The following is a 6,162-nucleotide window of genomic DNA, read 5'->3' on the forward strand; positions in this document are numbered from 1 at the left end:
CAGAAGTTGCAAAATTGGATCTAAGATTGCTGCTTTGGAGCCAACCATTGTATCAAGAGTGTGTTTGTAATGACTAATAAACCAAGAGTCCTGTAGCACCTTAAAGACTAACAAATTTCTGCAGGCAAAAACTTTCGTGGGCTGAAACTAACTTCTTTTTGCAGCCAGTCTATCTTCTGGGAAAGTCCAAAGAATTTTTTTTTTCAAAAATAAATTTTAAAACTGAGATTTTTTTTTTTGAAAGTTGCAAACAGCCAAATAAAAACTGGAACAATGGGTTTATTATTTTTTTTTATAGAAAATCTTTAAATTAAAGGAAACTTGTTTCTTGGCCAAATTGGGCTAGTTTGGACCAAGAATGGATGTCTCCATTCTCATTCTTTCCCGTATATTTTGATGAGCAAAATAAAAACTCTTTATTTAAAAAAAAAAAAAGTGAAACAGACTCTGAGATGGACTGGCTCCCTAACTGTATTATTCATGACAGGCATATAGGACAGGATCAGAAGTCCATTTAAATCAGTTCAAGGATTCCCCTTGGCTTCCATAGGCTTTGGATTAGACCCTTACAGAGCATTTTTTTCATTATATCTAGAAATCAGATACTGATAGGACTAGCAATAAATTAAATGCAAGATTGGGAGGTCCTCAGATTCAATAGGAAAGACGGATGGAAAATGAAACTACCATAAGAAGTAAAAGAAGTTCAATATAAATTAGATTTGTTAATGTAAAGAAAAAGGGAGGAATAAAAAAAAAATCGGAGAATTAAAAAATGACTGCCTAATTGTAATATTATTAATCAAATATTTTCTGAATGGCTAAAGCACAGAACAAATCCACTTCCTGATCAAGTCAGAAGACAGCTTTTCGGTAAAAAGTTATCAACCCACTAGGTTAGAGTTTTCCTCCTCAGGCAAATAACCATGGACCTGCCCCTAATCTGGTGAATCCCTACGGAACTGCAAGAAGCCAGGCTGATCTCTTTGTAGGCTCTGACATACACACAAGCCTCTCAACTCCCTAGGGGAGACACCATGATCAAGAAGGTGGTTTTCCCAGGGTGAGGCTCATCCATTGCACAGCGGGTGTGCTGACCCCTGCGATTTCCCCAAATGCAGGAAGCTCGACTGCAACTCCCTAGTAGTACACACTACTAAAACTGCACTCTCAGAGCCTCCTTTAGTCATGTCAGTCACTAGGATCTCCAGAAGGTCTGTGCAGGAAATATAATGGAACTGGTACTGTATTATAATTTTCACCTAACCTCTGTGGGTAGAAGGGGGATAAATGTAAATTCCCCAGTCCCTATGTTCCCCCAAGCACAAGGAATGAAATAGGCTGCTAGGTCTTGCATGGAGTCATCCTAGAGCCAATTCCACTATATTTAAAATGAGAAAATATTCCAGTTTTCAGTAGTGAAGAGGGAAATGCATTGAAACTATCAACTTTTGTGAAACACATCGGTCTCATATATATGTAAAACTGACAGCCACGTCAGAAAGAGCACTACCATTCTTACCTACTGAGAACTGCACTTGATAGGGATTTGGGGCTACCTCCTTGGTAATTGATAATTCCAAAAACTGGAATTTTATTCCTCGTGCACTTTTCAAGAGACAGTCTAACATCAAATCACACATCACTATTATATATAAATAAAAAATTTTCTGGGGCCCAAACCTGCACCGAAGGTAGCTGGTTGCAAATCACCAAAGGTAGATTTGCAGTTGACTTAATAGGATCAAGACTGGGTCCTTTACATAGGTGATATATTTATGGAGAAAGGTATAGCTAAAATGAAGAGAAAATGCATAGCTAAGTTCTTCACTATTATTAATAACAACAAAGTCTAATTTTCATGAAATTTTGCATGTATATATCAGCGAGTCCTCATATAAACAAGAGAGTGAATGCACTTTGTTTGAACTCTATAGCTCTTACATTCTATTTTTTACTGATTTTTGCTTATATTTCTCAATATACTTCCATTGTGTTCATGGCAAAAATATGGGTCATTTTTAGTCCTTCAATTTTCTATCATACTTGTTTTTCTTAGATTTCTATTTGTGTAATTATAGATTACTTCCTACCACTTCTCTGAAATAAGCTAAAAATTACTGATTTCAGCTGTCCTAAAGAAGCAAGTTAGAAAATAAAGAATTGATAAGGGGACACGTTCTGCTCTTAGATGTAGATGTATGGTTTCCATTGATTTCAACAGGAATCCTTCCATATATGTAAGGGTATAATTCACCCATAACAAAAAGACCTGGTAGAAAAACATCAGCCTTTCAGTCTTTTAAATGGTTGAGTTAAGCAAAACACACTAGAAGATAAACTTGCAGTCTGAACCTGCACTCTAAATGAGTAATCTTTAATCACATGAGTAGTCCCATCAACTTCAAGAGATTGTTCATGAGTAAGCACGATTGACATGTGCGGCTTTCAGCATCAGATCAATGCAATAGAGGGACCATAGCTACTACAGATGCTAATACAGCCTCTACAGAGACACGGTGGGCCATGATTAATTATCACCCACCTAATTCTTGCTCAAAAGTCAGTTTTCTCCACCTGGCACTGAAAAAGGAAGAACTTTGAATTGCCTTACTGTTGGGATGCAAAGCATTAGATATTATCTAATTGTCTGACTAAAGCACCCTCTTGAGTAATGTGTAACATTAACAATAATTAAAAGCTGCAGTTCAGTCATAGAAAGGAACAGAATAGTGGCTTTTACAAATCTTTTTGGAGGCTGACTTTGTTAGGAATTTTACAGTCATCTTGAATACTGCATTAACTGTGTTTGAACTTGTTTCCACCACTGAAAGCTTGGCTCTTTTCCATATGAAGCAAAGTGCCATTTGGGGAAAGACTTCAGTGAATCAGAGTGGGGATGGAACAAGGCTGTAGGGGCAAGTGGATGAGGGAAGCCATGGGGGAGTTACAGCAGGGATGAAAAGCTGTAGCTGGTACTGGGAAGACTGCAAGGCCATCAGGGAGCCATCTGGGGAAAAATCATTTTATTTATAACTTAAGTAATAGCACAAGCCACACAGCAAATCGATTTGCTTTTGGATCCCAGTTATTGTCTGATTGTCCAGACAAACAGCATCTAGTTTAAGTGAAGTCCACTGTAGTAATAACAAGGAAAGAACACAAATTTTAATTAAGCTTCCTGAAAACTGTGTAAGTATTGAAGACCCACATAAAAATGACTATTTTTTTTTACTAACTTGCAGTTGAAAATGTGTCATTAAAAGCTATGTATCTGATTTTCTGCTCTGCTGGTTGGGATACTAGCCAAAATGATAAAGCATTCATCCTTTAAGGGGAATAAAGTACAGGGAAATAAATGCTGAAGGTCTCATGCTGACGATATTATGAGATGACACTGAAGTGAGAAAGTTCATTGTCCTTCACTTGTTGGTTTCTGTTATACAACAAGCAAGTGATGATGTGAGAAATTTGAACAAAGAACATAGGAAGCGAACTGAGGAAAAAACAATGATGAATTTCAATAAGAAAGTCAAAAGCTTCATCAATATATTTTGAGTATAAATGACACTGTTTTCTGAATTTTCTGTTTCAACTTTAACATGAACAGTACGTCAGCTTCAGATGCTGTATACAAGAAATGTCAGAATGTGGTCTTTCATATCACCAATGATGATTCAAATTAATTTTTGCTTCCTTCACTTGCTTCTTTCCTAATTCTACAAGCTTGACTTCATACCCAGTGAAACTTACATTTATTTGTAATCTCACTGCTAACACTCCGCTGAACGATAAAAGAACAATAAACTTAATAAAAAGCCCAAGTGATTGGAAATTGCTTTGGGAATGGCAGTCCAGTATGAAAGCTATAAATTTACTTGTATACTCATGACATTGTCAGCTAATTTTTATGAAAAGCCCATCACAGAACATTGCACCAAAGCACTGTGATCACTCGCATGTCACCTATCATACTTCCCCTGGTAACAAAATAGAAAATGCATCATAAAATGATGCTTCAAACCACAAATTCATCTTGAAATGCTCACTGTAACCAGTAACATTTCTTTCTTGACCCTGTCTTCCACCTGAACCTTGAATTAATCATTCCTTTCCTGTAACATTAAAGAATACCCAATGGTGCTTTTGATGAAATTTAAAATAAGCTAAAACCCAGACCCACAATATTATTAGTAGATAGGTTAATATTGCACTATGCAAATCTACACAGGGATCAGGAAGTACTATTGATTTAAACTAAGTAACATCACCACTGACAGTATATATTTAAATAAATAATTTCATTACTTTATCTTATTTACATGAGAATCTATCAGGTTATAGTTAGGGCCTGATCCAAAGCCCACTGAAGTCAATATAAAGACTCCCATTGACTTGGCTGAGTGCCCTAAAATTGCTCAGGAGTTGAGGGTCCTCAGCACCCGGCAGGATTGGTCTCTGCTAAGAATGCTGGGTTACTTTGACTTGGACAAATAGGTGCAACAGGATGAAATTAGGAGAGGCCTAAATGGAGATGGCTGGTATTATTACTACATTGTAGTCTCTCTCTCTCTCTCTTTTTTTTTTTTTTTGGTAATATTTTCCCGGTTAAAGTAAGTAAAGGGGTACTGTCCAGATTGGTAGGCCCCAAATTTTGACCTACCTCATTTCTTGTATAGGTGTTTAGACTCTGTATAGTTCTTTATGAATCAAACGCTGTCACTCCTGTGTTGGGATGCTCATTACTTCTGGGATGTGATCATTAATACTTATAACAATGGCGCTAAAGCACTTTTTAAAAATACCACATTTAGGGCAACTGCCCACCCCTACTACCCACCCTAAAAAACTGGGTGTATCACTGAAGATGTGTATAGGAATAAAGAGTGAGGAGCCTTTTCATCCAGGCTACAGAACTGCTTCGCTGGCTGAAGTACTTTCTGCAGCCCTAGAATCCATTCACTCATGGGAGGAAGTTACTATACCTTTGTTTCTTACTTTGCCCAGCACTTCACCATGCCCTCGTTCACACAGCTGCACAAAGAGTCCATTAGACTCATAGACTTAAAGTCAGAAGGGACCATCGTGATCATCTAGTCTGACCTTCTGCACATTACAGGCCACAAAACCTCACCCTCCCACCTAGGCTTTGTGCCACCCATGGGGGTATGTGTCTCCTGTGTGACATCCTGAAATGCTGTCCCTCCCCGGAATTACACTGATGTCTGCCCGAGTCTGCAGACAGTCCCAAAGCTATTGTTTTAGACAAGTGTCAGCTTCTCTCTTCCACAACAGTGGGAATGAAATCTGATTATGATGTAAATAGTACCTATTTTACTGCTGATCATTTTAGAAGAACTATCGAACAAACATGCTAATCTACTGTTGCTGGATGTAATGGCAAATAATAGGACAACTAGTTACTGCTGATATGGGATATGAGGAATTCAAATTGCCATCCCCTAAATCTAATTCCACCACTGCCCCTGCCCAAAGTGGAAGAGCTGAGGAGATGAAGCCCCACCTCAGTACCAAAAGCCTCCCTCAACTGCTTCCAGGATACACCAAACAAAAATTGTTTCCTACACTTTCCGGGCAACCAAAAGCCACAGCTTTGCCCAGGTCAGCTATCAGAATCTCCAGCTTCTCCCAACAAGTTCTACAATGCAGTAAAAGATTGTAATACAAAACTCTAATGCAAACTGAAAATTCTGGAGAAGACTAAAATAAATATCACAAGAAATCCTGGTGTGGATTTTGGGGGAGGGAAGGGAGTAAGGAGAGGGCTTCTGGGAGCAGTCTCACAATATTCCGTGGACTCTGATGCATAATTCCTTCACCCAAAACATAATTTAAATTTAATGTGCCACTGAGGGCCTTTCTTACTGAAAAATCTTGACAATAATGTGCCCTTTATATTTCGCTAAGGACCCGATCCTACAAACACTTAATCACAGGTGTGGTGCTTTCTACCATGAAAAGTCCCAATAGTAAATATTTGCAGGATCAGACATTAAGGGCCCAATTCTGCCATCCTTAATCATTTTGGCCTGATCCAAAGCCAATTTGCTGGTGTGAAATCCTTTCTACTGACTTCAATGAGCTATGGATCAAGGCCTTTGAGGAGTAGTATCTTCCTCCACAAGAACGCCAGCTGAAAGA

General features: G+C 38.2%; 1 pseudogene; it reads left to right on the plus strand.

Moving 5' to 3' along the window:
• The first annotated feature begins 1,025 nt into the window (after positions 1 to 1,025).
• On the plus strand, positions 1,026 to 1,132 carry LOC137143607 (U1 spliceosomal RNA; annotated as a pseudogene).
• The last annotated feature ends 5,030 nt before the right edge of the window (positions 1,133 to 6,162 follow it).

The sequence above is a fragment of the Emydura macquarii genome, unplaced genomic scaffold (genome assembly GCF_026122565.2).
Source record: "Emydura macquarii macquarii isolate MOO-44397 ecotype Brisbane River unplaced genomic scaffold, CSIRO-AGI_Emac_v2 contig_3343, whole genome shotgun sequence".
In the NCBI taxonomy this organism is placed as follows: domain Eukaryota; kingdom Metazoa; phylum Chordata; order Testudines; family Chelidae; genus Emydura; species Emydura macquarii.